Raw genomic sequence first — 16,846 nt, 5'->3', positions numbered from 1 at the left:
GCTTCAGACATTTAGCCGACTGCCATCATAATGGGGAGCACAGCAGTATGCAGACAGACGTGGTGCTGGAGAAGACACCGAGAGTTCTACATCCAGATCTGCAGGCAGCCAGAAGAGAACAGAGACTGGGCTTGACATGGGCTTCTGAAACTTCAAAGAAGTGACACATGTCCTCCAACAAGGCCACACCTACATGAGTTTATGGGGGCAAAAGGGAGTCATTCTTATTTAAACCACCACTGGTCTGTTTGGCCAACCGATCTAGTCTACTTGTAGGTCAGCCATTGACCCTTTCTGAAAGCAAGAAAAGAAAAAAAAAAGATTGTGGATGGAGCCTAAAAAATGACACCCAGAGTTGGAATGGTGGTGCAAGCTATTAATCCCAGCACTCAGGAGGCAGAGGCAGGTGGATCACTGTAAGTTCAAAGCCAGCCTGGTCTACAAAGCAAGTCCAGGACAGCCAAGGATACACAGAGAAACCCTGTCTCAAAAAACAAAAACAACAACAACAAAAACAACAAAGACACCCAGAGTTATCCTCTGATCCCAGCTCAGGCACACACATCCATGTGCACCTCTCATCGATAATGGCACATACACACAAAGAATGTACTTGAAGGCTTAACAGCCAAAATGACCTAAAAAGAAAAGCAATACGATAAATTTATAAAGTTATTATATTTTTTTAAGGCGGGATCTCCTGTGCAGCCCCTAAGCTGCCTTCCAGCAAGAGATCCTGCTGCCTCCCTGTCCCAGGTGCTGGCATTACAGACACGTGTCACCACACCTGGCTTTAAAACTGATTTTTAAAAGGAAAATTAATTCCTTAATGGAAGGTAGAGGTTTTATATCAATGTAGATATCATTAAAGAAGTATATATAGAAAACATATTTTGTGGTAAGACTTTTGACTGCCAGAAAGAACATAGCCAGTTGGCTAAAAAGCAATTTAAGTAGAATATATACAAATCAAAAATTCGTATCAAATATGTTCACAAGTATATTCATAGGCACAATGCTATTTATAAGGCTACGCATCTTTCCATATGTTCTAGAGGAGAGATACTTGCAAGACTAAGCTATCAGACAATGCTTGTCTCTCAAGGGTGTTCTGCAGGAAGAACAGGGGTGCTTTCAGCTAACATTTCACAGGTATCTCATCAAAGGCTAGTCAAATAAGACTTGGGTAAATCAGTAAATTTAGTGGACTTGTCAGAAGCGCTGACTGATCCTTTCTGGAACTGGTTGCAGAAAACAGGATTAAAGATAGAAAACTTCAAAGGTAAGAAACTTGAGACAACTGTACAGCGAAAGAAAAAGATAATTTTAAGTGTTTCTGTTTCTTGATCCAGATTTCCAAAAGCAAATAAAGGCATGATTGACTTTACTTAAACTTAACTCAGAAAATATGTTCACAAAAAAGTTAAAATAGTGAATTTTCCTCACAATGTTAATTTTCACTATTTGAGAAACCCACTAATGTTGAGCTCTTAGTTTTCTGAAAACAGCCAGATAACATGAATTTCTAAACCAAACTGCCATGAAAACATTAACGAACCTGTCATTACAAAAGAATTAAATTCACTTCAGTGAATATGTATTGGTTTATCACTTAAAGTTAGGTAAACTGGAAACACTAATCATTTAGGTAGGATCAAAAGGGTGTGTGTTTGTTAGAGTGAGAGTCGGTTCTGCTAATTTGAAAAGACAGGGAACAAGAAATTTCCAAAACTTGCCCCTTAACAAGACATATCCCATTTAAATAAAATTGCATCTATGAACAACCAGGATGCTCAAGCTTCCAGGCCATCACAAATGTTGGCCCAGTTATCAACACTACTGCATTGGTTTCCTGCTCTCCTGATCTCCCCAACTCAAGGGGAGAAGACTAATTTTGGCTCACAGTTTCAGGGCTCACAGTCTGTGCACCACATAGGAGAAGGTGTGGCAGGGCAGGGCAGAGCAGCACAGGAAGCAGAGAGAAGGAACAGAGAGGCCAGAGCAAGAACACGCCCCCAGGGATGCACAGCCACCAGCTGGCCTTACCTCAGAAAGTGCCCAGAACTTGAAAACAGCACCAGCAACTCAGAACCAAACACATCAGCCTCCAACCATAATACTGACTTTAGAGACGCTGGGAAGAAAACTGTTAGCACAAGTCAAGCAACCGAAGAGGACTGAGTGAGACAAAGGAGAGAAAGGAAAGGCCACCTCAGAGAACATTACAGAAGAGGCTCCATGAAAGGGTCCTTCTATTGCCCTTTGTGTTCAATCATAATCTGCAATCAGAAAAGAACAGGAATAATGAGGAAATACCTTACTATACTTCACAACATTCTACTACAGAGCCCACAGCCAAATTATGGGACATTCCTTGCATTCAAAGGGCCCCTAGTTCTCCTTTGTTTTTACTACTTTCCCCCTAGGTAGTTGTATTGAAACACACACACACACACACACACACACACACACACTGCTATGGCACTGAGGTTTGCTAATATCCATTTGACCAAAGCAGACCATTGGAGAAGGAGACAAAGGTATCAATTCTATGAGATGTGATTTATTTGGGTATGTCAACCTAACACTTTTCCACATACGGTAGCAACGGTCACTGTGAAGAGTTCCATCTGAGGATATTATAAATAGTGCTATGAACATTCACTCTAGTACATTTACTTTGATGGTGTGTATCTCCAAGTGGAATTGCTGAACCATAAGGGATGTATGTGTTTAGTTTTAGTAGATACTGCCAAACAGCTTTCTAATTTGTTCGTTCCAATTTACATTATCATACCAATGTATAATTCCCCACCGCAATGCAGAAATCAGTTGCTGTATGTTCTCACAACACTTGCTAATTTTCATCTTTTTTTTTTTTTCATTCTAGTGAGTGTACAATACTTCATTTTGAGTTTTTTGAGTGGCCATATCTTAAAATACTTCACAAAAGCAATAAAGGAGAAAAATCTTGAACCATGAAACTAGGACAACTTCCTATCCCTAGCATAGCAAGCTCATGCCTAAAATACAGGCATAGCCATCTAATTTAAATATAAACACGAGAAAAGAATCCAGCTATCCCAGGAAAGGTACAATGAAAATAACCAACAAGGACCAAATAATGAAACTAATAAAGGCCTTCCACAAGACACGGCACAATGCGGACACACTGTAGCACAGCATTTCAGTGCCTGTACTCCAGCCACTGGGAGGTAGAAAAAGGAGTTGTCCAAGTCATCCTTGGCTATGTAGTGAGTTCAAGAACAGCCTGGTTTAGAAGACGACAGAAAGATAGAGACAGAAAGAAAAGCTGGGGTAGGGAGTGGAAGGACGGAGAGAAACAGAAAAGCTAAAAACGTAACGCTGGCTAGACAACAAAAGGATGCACAGAGAAAAAGGACAGCATTCTGGGCAGCTTAAGAAGGAAGAGGAGGAAGACCAGGAACATTTAAAGGAACACCAGGGCTTATCAGACTGACATCACAGAAAGACTAGTGAGGGGACTAAAGAACAGGGAATGGCCAGGCACAGTGGCACAGGTCTGCTACCCCAGCACTCAGCAGACATGAGAACCCAACTCCACAATGTTGTCTTCTGACCTCATATGCACAATGTCACACACTCACACACGCTCCATACACACGTTCAAGAACAATCTATGTGTTTTTAAAGTAAAGCAGCTGGACGGGTAGAGAGATGCAGTGCAGTTAGGAGTGTTTGCTGCTCTTCCGAAGGACCTGAGCTCAGCTCCAAGCACAACGCCAGGCTGCTCACATCTGCCTGTAACTGCAGAGCTCCTAGGGAGCCAACTCCCTCCTCGGGTCCTTGATGGGCACCCTCACACATGTGACGCCTGAGAGCGCGTGTGCACACGCACACACACACAAAGTAAATAAATATTTTAGAAGAAAAAGTAAAGCAGTGCTGGCAAGGTGACCTAGTGGGTAAGAGCTGAGTTCAATCCCACAGTAAGAGGAGAGAACCTACCCCAAAAACCTGTCCTCTGACCCCTATATCTGGAGGGATACTTCACACACAAATATAAAAGTTCAATTTTTTTTTTACAGTGACTTTTAAAAAATATAATTGGCCAGGTATAATAGCATAGTCTTTTCAATTTCAACCCAGGCAGATCTGTGAGTTAGAGGCCAGCCTGGTCTACATAACAAGTTCCAGGGTAGCTTTGGCTACATAGCGACACTCTATTTTAAAAAAAAGAAAAAGAAAGGAAAAGCTGTATGCATAAAGGAGAAGCAAGGATGATCTAGCATATATAACACAGAAGCCCTCACAAAGAAAATAAAGATAATGAAATACAATTAATACTAAAAGTTACAACAGATTAAAATATTTGGACCAATATAGTAAAATACATTATATATCTGGGAAAATTAACAAAGAACAGTTAATACTCTCTCTGGGCTTTTATATGTATACTCCCTTCTCTGAGTCCTCAGAATTAAACTAACTGCAGCTGGCAAAGACCACGCCCCTCTCAGAGCCACAGGAGGCAATTATCAGCTGTGAACAAACTAAAAGCAGTTCCATATCCCAAGTTTGGGATTAAATCAAAAACCTGTTTATATAACATAGCTAAGTTTTTAAAGAAACCAAAATTTCCACTACAGCTATAAACAGTTTTATTTATAAAAAGTAAGAAATATTTTTCACATGAGTCATTTATAAGGATTTAATGAGCTTCTAACTATAATGATTACAGAAGTGCTAGCATAAGGGTTCGTGCTACATATGAAAAATACTACGTATCTGTGTGTGTGCAAATTGAGGATGAGACCTAAGGCCTTGCGCATGGTGAGTGTGTGTTGTACCCCGAGCTAGACCTATACTCTGCTTATATTCAACAGTAAACTTAAGAGCAATTGGAAACATTAACTAAAATCTTGGAAACCACAGCCGATGACTCTAGGGGCTTGGTTATATACAGAAGATAGGCCTGAGGATAAGGAGAATCAGCCCCTGAACTCCTGTTTAAATTAAATGGCTAATCGCAGGATGGCACATAACTCCCTAGAAAGCAGCACGATAGTACCAAACAGACCAAAGGACGCGTATTCTCAGAAGTCACAGAACAGGGAAGCATTCACACGTCCACTAAATCTGGTCACACTTACAATCCTCTGGCATTCTAGAACTTCTAATTTAACCATTTATAACGAACATGAAAAGTATGTACAAAATAAAGCCCTCGCCTCCTTTATTTTTAATAGCAGAGAGTTGACACGTTGCTTCTTTTTTGAGCCTGGTACTCAAGTGACAAATCATAATAGATTTAAAAACCCAACCCACAGCTTAGGGTAGCCACGGAGCTCCTGCTGGCCACGAGCCCTGACCCATCGAATTCATGTGCAAAAGAACGGTGCAATCAACAGTGCCAGCATCCCGGAAGGGACACAGATGGTTCAGTGGACTTCTACTTGGGCACTGGATATATACACACTAGAAAAGAGCACAACACAAAGAAATCTGACAAGACGTATACTCCCCCTGGCAGTGAAGCCCAGGCAGGAACTCTGGTAGCTAACACAAAAAGCCAGACACTGCATCTGCTTCTGCCTGGGCCAAGTGTCCATTCTTCCGTTCAAATCTGGTAAAAGCACGGACTATGCCACACACTCAGTGATTCATCAACTGTAAGGCCTAGAGTCAACTCTACACAATAGAGGCTGACCCATCAGCTCAACCTTTGAGTCTTGTGTTTAGTAACGGGAAGACTCTGTACTAGTTTGTTATAAAAGCAACTAGCAAAACAGCTTATGTTTATTTTCTATTCCACACTGCTCGTCTTCCCGCCACCACCCCCCCAAACCCATTCCTGGGGCTGGGGAGGTAGTGCAGACATGAGCACCTGAGTTCAGAGCCCTAGTATTTTCATGTATAAAGTCTGGCACAGCAGTACACAGCTGTAATCCCAATCCCAACAATGTGGCAGACACAGCAGGATCCGTGGAACACACTAGTTCACCTGTCAAACTGACCCAGTAAGCTCCCAGCTCGGCAAGCAATCCTATCTCAAAAATTAAGGACAAGATGGAAAGTAACTGAGGGAGAGAGCACCAGCAGGAACTCATCCACACACATACAAATACATAACACATACAAACCACATGTGTGTGTGCATGCACACATCTACGTGCTACACAAGCATATGCGCGCCCCATTCCTTTAAAAAAGTAAACTCTGGGGCTGGGGAGACGGCTCAGTAGTCAGAAGCACGTGCTGCTTCCATAGAGGAATAGAGTTCAATTCCTAGTACTCACATGGAGACTCACAACAGACTTTAATCCCAGTTTCAGGGATCCAACTACCTCTCTGGCCTCCACAGGTACTGCACACATGTGGTGTGCATCATGCATGCATGCATACATACACATAAAATAAAAATGAATCTTAAAAAAAAAATAAACCTGTGGGAAATGTGAAAAAGTAAAGACATAAAAGATAAAGCCACCAGAAATCACTGAACAGAATGAAATGAATATGTAGTTAAGGCTCCGGGTGAGTACAAGCACAGCTGTGCATCTTGCAAGTCCTAACTGCCAGCACCTCCAACAGAAACTTATCTGTGGAGCTAAGGCCTCCAAAAGAATTAAGGTAAAATGAAGTCATATCAAGGTAGCCTAACCCTTCTTGTAATGACTCATGTCTTTATAAATTAGGACATAGACAGGCAGAAGGAAACCAATCCAAGGAGCACTCAGCAGAACCCAGATCTCACGCTTCTGACCTTAAGAATCCTCAGAAAATAGCCTCTTGTTTAAGCCACCCAGAAGCTGTGTAGAGGGGGGCCTCAACTCACAAACATCTTAACTGTGACTTAGACATAGCAAGTCTCACAGTGGGAAAGGAGAGGCTTTGGTGAGGGTTTGTTTGTTTCAAGGCACGGTCTCTCTGTGTAGCCCTGGCTCTCCTGGAACTCACTCTGCAGACCAGGCTGGCCTCAAACTCGCTTTGCGATCTGCCTGCCTCTGCCTCTGAGTGCTAGGATTAAAAGTGTACACCACCACTACCCAGTGGAAAAGAGGGGTTTTCTGATAGATGATAATTATGCTTTAAATAATGCAATGGTAAAAATTTAAAAGCCATAGCAGTATTTATAAGAAAAGCTAAAGGGGCACAGTATCTGCAATTAAAAAAGGAATGAAGGAAGCCTGGCATGCTGACGCTCGCCTTTAATGCCAGCACTTGGGAGACAGAGGCAGGTGGATTGTTGTGAGTTCCAGGCCAGCCTGGTCTACAGGGCGAGTTTCAGGACAGCCAGAGCTGTTGCACAGAGAAACCCTGTCTTGAAAAAACAAACAAACAAACAAACAAAATCCTTGCTGATTCACAAACAAGAAATATTTTCAGGCATCAAATGAAAAGACAATTACATGCCAACATGGTGGTATACGGCTTTAATCCCAGCACTCAGGACACAGAGGCAGGAGGATCTCTGTGAGTGTAAGGCCAGGCTGGTCTATAAAGCAAGTCGAGGACAGCCAGGACTACACAGAGAAACCCTGTCCCCCACCAAAAAAAAAAAAAAGCTGTCTGCAGTGGTTCCAGTGGGTTCTGATTCTCTGTCAGCTTCTTCTTTCCACCAGCAGCCGCACGATGCTTTGCTTTTTCATCTTGTATCTAGAGCCACAGAGTAGAGAGGAAAGCTGGTTTCCAACTTGCAGTTTTGGAGCAAAATTCAGACAGATCAGAAGGAAAAACAAGCAGATTATAAATATATCAGCGTGTGATAAGATTTTGGTGTATTTTTTTTAGAAGTTTCTCTAATATTTTTAAGTTTTTAAAGTTCTATTTCATGTGAAGTTGCATAGTTTTCTTTGAAATATACATGTTACTTCCTTCTAGGTATAAAAATGTACCTGTATTATGCCTATTCCCCGCCTTCACTCTCTATATGTTTTACAAGTGTAATAGCACATTCCTGAAACACATCCCATTGTCACTTCAGCCACCAGCATCACCAGTATGAAATACCAAAAGATCCCCCCAACTGCTTTAAGTAGAAGACTTAGCAAAACAGATGAACACTTCTGGGAAACTCACCTTCCTCCAGAAAAGCCTATTAAAACTTTGTCGGCACTGGATACAAAATAAAATCTCCAAATTTGCATTTTTCAGTGCTTTTGCTTTCTTGACCTTTATCTGAATTTGAGACTAAGCTTTACCAAACAACAGAATTGTCACTAGCCAACCACAGTCCTCATTATGGAATCTATGCAGTGCATTTGTTTCCAGGGAAACCGACCAGAGCACAGACAGAGTGCAATTTCAGACTAGCAAAAGGATTCTCCAATCATGCTGGTAAATAACGTCCATAAATCAACTAATCAGAAGCAAACTCAAGAAGCACCACGGAACCTAAGCTCTGTGGAAACTTTTTAAAGGAGGAAAAAAAAAAGCCTGTAGAGCTTCTTTGGGTACTATGTAGATCCCTCAAATAAATATTATGAGCAGGTTTCTTTATAAACACAAACTGTCATGGAATAAACTGTTCAAAATAAATGGCTTCCCTCCAATCTTCAGCTTCTCTATTTTTGACGGTATTTAGGAGGGCGGCTCCCTCTGAGCCAGCCTCACGCATTTGGTGCCAGGATAGTACTCCAAGAATGAACTCTGCGTTTCAGCAAGCAGCTCTTAGAACACAATGGCAAAAAGCTGCAAGGAGCAGCTTCTATCAAACCTCTCATCCCGGCTGGCTTCCTCATCAGGCCACAAGGAACTGTGTGGTGGGGGGCGGGGCGAGGGGACACGATCACAACACAGGATGGGACAAGCACACGACCAAAAGTCACAGATTTATAAAGAACAAATCTGTTACCTCCCAGTTTTCTGTTTTGTTGTGCTAGTATCAAACACAGGAAAGTGCTGGAAAAGCCTGTAGACTTTTAAGTCTCCCAGATTTAACTGAGGACAGCTTAGTGTTGCTTAGAAAAAGGAAAAAAAAAAAAAAAAAAAAAAAAAAAAAAAAAAACAGATAAATGTCAACTTCATTTAAAGGCCAATTTACACAAATCCAAATTTTCTGCAAGGAGCATTTATTTGTCGGAAGGTTTAAAAAAAAAATGAAGCATCAAGACAAAAATTAATTTACATGCCCTCTTAGACACCAACTGACCAAAAGGGAAATAAGTTAAAAATATGTAAGCCACTCTGAAATGCTGCTGACACACCATTATTAGTTACACAGAAAGAAAAATATTAACATCTACACACCAGTCACAAAGAAACAAAAAGGCAGGGGATTATCTCTCAGCCGGTGCAGATAAAGACACTATAGTGCTGATCCAAGAAAACTGTTAGACACAAGTACCACTCTGCCAACGCATTCCCAACACAGCCCTGGCACTGTCAGCTTTTTCCCCCCCTGCATTTACACAGAGATGCTTTGTTAAGGCTTATCACTACCACCGACAGTCTAATAAATACACAAACAAGCCATTCAATTTGTTAGCCTGTCTTCTTTAGTAATTTCAACCAGTGCCAAAGAGCTGCAACTCTGATGGTGTTCTAGAACTCCCTGTTCCAGATAACACCAGACCTAATTCAAGACTCCTCTTTAAGCTATTTATAAGGGAGAGCAGACAGGTTTAGGCCAGGGTGGACCAGAGACACACACTAAGTTCTGCGCCTTTGTGTAGTTTAAATGCATTTACCTAATTTAGACCGGAAGTCACAGCAAAACCTGATCCACCATGGTAGATGCTGCTGCTTCTAAGACACTAAGCATACACAAATGTATAGTCTGATAACACAAAAATTCAGCATGCAATCCAATGTAACTGGGGCAAGAATCTAGGGTAAATTTTTCTCCAAAAAAAAAAAAAAAAAAAATCACTATTTTAAGCATATTAAGCTTTTATGATAAAAATAGTGTACCTGAATAAAAGTGCATTGGATTGTATTTTTTTCTTGAACTTTTAACAACTTAATGGAAATTTAAGTAGCTTTCCCATCACAGTATTTTTCCTTCAAATATATATATTTAAAGGAAGCTTCCACGTTCTCCAAATGGGTGCACCTAGCATTGTTTAGTATTCCTCAAAACTACTAAAAAAAAAAAAAAAAAAAAAAAAAAAAAAAAAAAAAAAAAAGAACCTTCCAGGTTACATTCTGACATATATATGTTCATATGAATTTTCACGGCATACAAAAATAAAGTTTCTACAAGTGAGGAACAGATTAACATAAGGACATAATCCCATACCTACAAAGTAAACATTAGTCTGTGAAACGAATTTTACGAATGAATCCTGGACTTCACTTACCATTAAATTATCTATGAACACATAGAAATTCTTCAAGAAGTTAGCCAGACAATCAAGCAAGAAAAATCTACTTTACATTTTTCAAAACACTATATCCAACATATACAACTACCCAGTCCTTGGTTTGTATGCATCGAATGCATAAATGCTTCATGTAAAAGAAGGAAATACAGGTGGGAAAAACAACTTCTAACATCACGTTCTCCTCCCATGCTATCAAGCTATCAATAACCTCCTATCTTAAAACACAAAACAAAGGCTTTAGCCTGCATGGAAACACTACCAACGTGTCTCACTCTCTAATGCCCTTGTGTAGAAGCTGTTACTAGTCACTACCTGACACGACAGTTAACTAACTGTTCATTTAATAGGTAGACTACTCTGTCAGTGATAATTCTAACGACCATGACAGAAAACTTTACTCCAAAACTTCGAAACAAAAATAAAATTGTTTAAAAAAAAAAATCAGCCATGTACAATTTTCCCCATTTAAGTGACTATCTGACCTTTAAAAATGAAAGATAGCCGTAAGGAAACCACGAACATTTTTTGTTTGTTTGTTTGTTTGTTTGTTTGATCTGATATGCCCAACCTCCTCTCCCCAGGACCCCAGGTTTCTTGATCTATTTGATAACAAACACAAACCACTGTGCGCAGCCTCGGATTGGGGGAGGGAGCCTTTGGGAGAAAGCCCTCCTCCGTTAGAAACAATAAATATAAGGGAGCGAAGCGCCGCACGTTCCTTCACACGCCCCACACGCACCTCCCGGTACCTCCCGACAACCAGGCTTGTCCGGCAGAGCCCCGAAGCGCCTCAGACTCTAAAACTAGCTGGGCAGACCATCCCTCCCTCGTCCCGCCCTCCTGCCCGGCTCGAGGACGCCGGCGCAGGGACAGTGCCCCGCCGCGACGCCGCGGGCCGCGAACCCGCGCGCGCCCGGCCCGGCGCCCGCAGACCTCTCCGCCCCTAGCGCCCTCCCGCCTCGCTGGCCCGGAGCAGACAAAAGGAAGGTTCGGAGGGTCACGGCGCGGCCGGCCACACACAAAGAGGCCCCGCGCCCGCGTGCTCCCCGGCCCCGCGCGGGCTCTCACCCACCTGCAGGTGTCTGTGCGTCTGTCCATAGGAACGCGGGCTGTGGGGCCTGCGGGAGCCGGGCGGCCCGGGCTGGACGGGGCGGGACGGCGGGATGGTGGGCGGCAGCACTACGGCCGGAGGCCCGGGCGCCGGAGCCGGTGCAGCGGGAAGGGCGCCCCGCGGGCTGCGCGGAGGATGGGGGGGGACGGCGGTGGAGCGGTGGGGGCGCGGGGGCCAGCCTGGCTCGGCTACCGGCGCGCGCCGCTCCGTGCGCCCCGGGCTCCGCGCGCCCGGCTTGGAGCGCGGGGGCGGGGCCGCGCGGGGCGGGGCGGGGCCGGAGAGGGGCGGGGCGGGGGCTCGGACCGCGGCTTGAGCCGGCACCGGAAGCGCTCGGCGGGCGGCGGGACCTACAGGAAGTGTGTAGCGACGCCCGCGGGAGGCGCTCGACCCGGGGCTCTCGTTACCCTAAAGGGGCGCGGGCCAAGCTCCTGCCACCGACGCGCGCAGCCCTGAGCTGGCCCGGCTGAGTCCCCGCCACTCTGACAAGTGCAGAACCCGCGTCTCAGCCATTTTCCACGCGGGTCCGCCGTCCCTCGTCTCCATGCCTAAACACTCGAAGTAAGCTCAGCAAGCTGACTTGCTGACACTTGCTTATTTGACACCTCAGAGGTGTGCCAGGTGGCCTGCGACCCACCGTGTACTCACTCCATAGTCCTAAGGCCCCACCGCATCACACACACACACACACACACACACACACCCCTGTAATAAACTGGACATCTCAGAAAAAGGAAAAAAAAAAGGATGCTGCACAGTGTTAAAGATTCTACAGGCTAAATAATTTAGCTTCATGATTAGGAAGAATTAAAATGTTGCAAATCAGATCCAAATTATCTTGGACGTTTTTTAGTTCCGTTGGAAGCCATTTATTGCCTACCTAACGAAAACCTTTTGTTTGTTTGGTTGGTTGGTTTTCGAGACATGGTTTCTCTGTGTAGTCTTGACTGTCCTGGACTCACTTTGTAGACCAGGCTGGCCTTGAACTCACAGTGATCCGCCTGCCTGTGCCTCCCAGTGCTGGGATTAAAGGTGTGGGCTACCACCGCCACCCAGCACCTAATACTAATCTTTAAAATGTTATTTTTAGGAGAGGCTAGAGAGATAGTTCAGTGGTTACAAGCACTGTGCTTCCAGAACACCCAAGTTTGATTCCACACCCAGGTGTGATTCCCAGCAGTGGCTCAAACAGTCTGTAACTCCAGGGTCTCTGCTGCCTCTTCTCTAGTCAGTCCACACAAGTGATACACAGACACACATGCAGGTGGTGGTGGTGATGATGATGTGTTGTCGACTGACTACTAGCTTCCACCAAACCCAAAGCTGTAAATCTCATCAGCACCTGAAACCTGTAACTTTGACCCACTTTGCTGTAACACACCTGTAGTCCCTTGATTTTATGACTTTCGTTGCCTGTAACTAATAAAGACAATCTCATCTAACTACTTCCACAGTGAAGCATGTATTTCAGGGCAATCTGAATAATCCATGTTGCTGGCCATCATCATTTATACTTGCCTAAAGGATAGACTCCCTGAGCTGAAAGCTGTATTTTTGCATCTACACTCTCATTCCACCCTGGGAGTGGGGCTGTGTGAAAACCCAGGTACAAGATGCCTAGGGCATGCAGAAACTCAAAAATGAGAGTTTGTGTAAGTGTGAAAACCCAGGTACAAGATGCCCAGGATATGCATAAACTCAAAAATGAGAGTTTGTGTAAGTGTGAAAACCCAGGTACAAGATGCCCAGGATATGCAAAAACTCTAAAATGAGAGTTTATATAAAGTTTAAAAGGTGAAAACGTCCATCCCCCCAATGGAGAGAACAGATGAGACAAAAACACCTTCAATAAATGTAAAAACCCAGTTACAAGATGCCTAGGGTATGCATAATTTTAATTAAGGCTTAATGCCTCTTCATTTGCTCAGGGCAACTGTCTTGTCTCTAAAACAGAATACATTTTTCTCGGGAGACAGGTATCAGTCTGGCCATACATCATGCACCACAGAGCCTAGAGAAGGACATTTAGAACTATACAATCTTGGTTTGATTTCAATTAAATAACGATTGTATGTTCTTTGGTAATGGTGATATTCTATTTCTTCTTTGAAATAGGTCAAAATGAAACAGACCTGGATAAAAGAAAGACTGCTAACTTAAGTCAGTCTATACTTACATGAATTCAAACTGCAGAACCAGCCTTGATTGTTCTGTGCATCCTGCACACCTCATGCACTTATAATTTTAGAACTGGATAATGCTTGTGAGAAATTGTATATTTTCAGAACAAAAGTACCAGACACTGATGCTGCATCAGACCCAACAGGATGCATCGTCCAGCATGCTGAGATGCTGACATCCTGCATTCCTCATGTTCCATCTACAAGTGCTTCGGTTGCTGTTGTCATCAGAACAGAACATCTCCCAGGACAGCTTTGAAGAAAGCTCCTGATTCCAATTGGTCCAGCATTTCAGACTGTCCCACACAGGACTTTTAGTAAGCCTGAATTTTTCAACATTTAGAGACTGGACCACAAAAGCTATCTCTAGTTTGTTTAACCATTTTCCCAGTTTTATTTGGGCCCCTACATAGGTATTATTCACCCCAAATCAGCCTGAAGAAGCCTTAAAAAGAAAATGCCGTCCCATTTCCCTTAAAGGGGGGTTGGGTAAGGTTTTGGGATATGGATGTTTATTTTCACTGGGAATTGGTTGTATTTTTATTGGTCATATTCAGAGAGAATGAGATAGGACTCATGGATTTTTCTCTGAGAAGATAGAAATATATAGGGATGACAGGACCAAAGGTAGATTATTGAATCTACTCTTCAGCTTAAGGCCTTGATTGTTAGTCACAATGCTATTTTTAGCATTGGTATAGAAAAGTATATATTGATGTAAAATAAGTTTATTTTGAATTCATTATACTATTCAATTTTATCACAAGAATATACATCCTAGGTTCAGTAGATAGATAAGGTAAACTATTTAGATAAGATCTTCGAAAACCTCAGAGACCTACAGAATATGACATTTCAAGAAATTTTTATTGTTTTGAGGATTCTTTGGAAATGAGACAGGTTGACTCCTGGCAACACCCAGACTGCTTCAAAGAAGGTAATGAGCATCGAGGAACCTCCTTATGGAGATGGCTTCAGATGTGGCAAACCAGCCGCTGGGCAAACATGTCCTTGTTTTCTTCCACAGACAGAATTCTGCTTGAAATGGGCAAGCATGGATGCAGGTGGGGTTGACGGCCAAACTCTGCCAAGACACAGTAAGCAAGTCCTCAGTAGCCCCTGCCTCATAGATATACCTGTCAGATATATTGGGCCAGGTGGCTGAAGATGATGCTCCAACGTGTTAAAGAGTTTTGAGTGACTGTTCAAGTAGCAAAGTGTCCCTGTCATGTTTTTTCATTTTGGAAGCTGCTAACCTGCACTTCCTATTTACTCAGCTAATTAATTTTATTCCTTCTCAAATCTCTGATGGGGTTGAAGACAGCAAAACATTTTGAGTATAACATAAATATAACGATTGTTTTGTGGTTCTTGTGTGTGTATATTGTATATTGGTGTATTAATATAAATATATAGGTAAAAGGTTTTTTTTTATTATTAGACTAAAAAGGGGAATTGTGGAGGAATGTCTTGAATGGATGTAACAACTGTCAATAAAGTGCTGTTTACCAATCAGCTGGGCAGAAGGACAGGAAGTGGAAGGTGGGACTTCCTGGGGAAGAAGTGGAGCCAAGATTGAGAGTTGAGAGGGAAAAAAAGATGGTTGATGGTTGACATGGAAGGAGAAGTATTGTTTTAAAATTACATGTATTATCAATAGGCCCAGTTAGTAATCAATCAAGACCTAGACACTTGTTGTATTTTAAAATAGCCTTAGTTTACCTGGGACAGGACAGATATCAATCCTCTAAACTACCTCTCATAGTGGGGCGGGCATGGGATCCCTGTCTCAATCCCATGCCATCTGTTTCCAATAATGTCTATCAAGCTACCTCCCACGTATAATCTCAAATACTTGTTAATGTTTTTCATCTGGGCCAAATTCTTCATCCACGCCGGCCATGTGCTTCTTCTTTAGCCAACCCATGGCAGCTTTCCTCTCCTCTCCTCAGGTCTCTCTCTTTTTTCTCCCCGTGGCAGTCTTTTTTCTTTCCAGAATTCCTCTCTCTCTCTCTCTCTCTCTCTCTCTCTCTCTCTCTCTCTCTCTCCCTCCCTCCCTCCCTCTCTCTCTCTCTCTCTCTCTCTCTCTCTCTCTCTCTCTCTCTCTCTCTCTGTCTGTCTCTCTCCTAGCCTCACCTATCTCCTGTCCTGTCCAGGTGGGATGGCTTTTTTTTTTTTTTAAACAAAAGGTGGGTCACAAAGACAACAAACAGTAATTAACATCAAAATACATAAAACCATCCCCCAACAGAGGAAAGAAGTCTCTGAGGATCTTAGTAGCAAGTGCTTGGGATATATGTACGTTATGAGCTTTAGAGTAGTTTATGTTAGTTTTCGAGTAGATTTGTACCAGTTTAAATTCTGCCCTGCTTAGTGCTCTCAGCTTTAAAGTACCTTTCAGTCTCTCTGTGTCAGTTATTGGCTTTGTAGGCCGAAGTGATACAATTTACTGTAACAGATTACCTCCTCAGCATGGCAGTACTGCGGCAAGGCTGCACCTTTAATAACTTTTTTATAGCACTTACCAGATGCTCAGGTTTGCAGTGGGTTAGCAATTCATTTGGTTCTAGGAACTCTACAAAGATGGTGCTATTAACATGACCATTTTGTGAAAGATTTGTTAAAGTTTTTGTTGTTATGTGTATGGGTATTTTGCATGCATGTATGCCTCAGTGTGTGTGTGGCTGGTGCCTTTATAGGACAGTAGAGGTTGTCAAATGCCCTGGAATTGGAGTTACAGATGGTGGTGAGCTGCCTCGGGAGTGTTGGAAATCAAACCCAGGTCTTCTGGTGTTGGGGTACACTGTGTGAAAGTATGTCTGTAGGCCCTAGTTGTTAAACTATTTTGTTTGGGTTTTCTTAATGCCTCTGCCTCCCTTCCAACCCCAATCCTAGGTAGGAGAGAAAGAAGGTTGGAAGGGATAGGAAACATAGACCTCTTTAGACTTAGTTCTGGCTGGTTAAGGTCATTGTGTTCTTTGGGAAAATACCAATCTCGGTTGTCAGGATATCCAGCAGACCTAGAAGCCTTCTTCTTTTTCTATCTCCTCCAATTGTTCTCTCTCTGTCTCTGTCTCTCTGTCTCTGTCTCTCTGTCTCTCTCACAGCATCCTCAGATTATCCTTCTCTCTCTGGGCTCTGCTATTTATACCCTCTCACAGTCCTCAAAATTAAACTCTCCCCACCTGGCAAGACAATGCCTTCTCCAAGACTCACAAGGCTGTTTTCAGCTGGCATAGACCATGCCC

At 43.0% G+C, this 16,846-nt stretch overlaps 1 protein-coding gene across 1 annotated transcript in view; it reads right to left on the bottom strand.

Annotated features, from left to right (window-relative positions):
• Positions 1-11,499, bottom strand: part of Kiaa1958 (KIAA1958 ortholog) — a 128,424-nt gene extending 116,925 nt beyond the window's left edge. Inside the window, exon 1 of the mRNA XM_051162700.1 lies at positions 11,383-11,499. The gene's annotated coding sequence lies outside the window, so the exon portion shown is untranslated. The remainder of the gene's footprint in view (positions 1-11,382) is intronic.
• Between the last annotated feature and the right edge of the window lie 5,347 nt (positions 11,500-16,846).

This window comes from Acomys russatus, chromosome 2 (genome assembly GCF_903995435.1).
Source record: "Acomys russatus chromosome 2, mAcoRus1.1, whole genome shotgun sequence".
Classification (NCBI taxonomy): Eukaryota; Metazoa; Chordata; class Mammalia; order Rodentia; family Muridae; genus Acomys; species Acomys russatus.
This window is presented reverse-complemented; position numbering and strand designations above follow the sequence as displayed.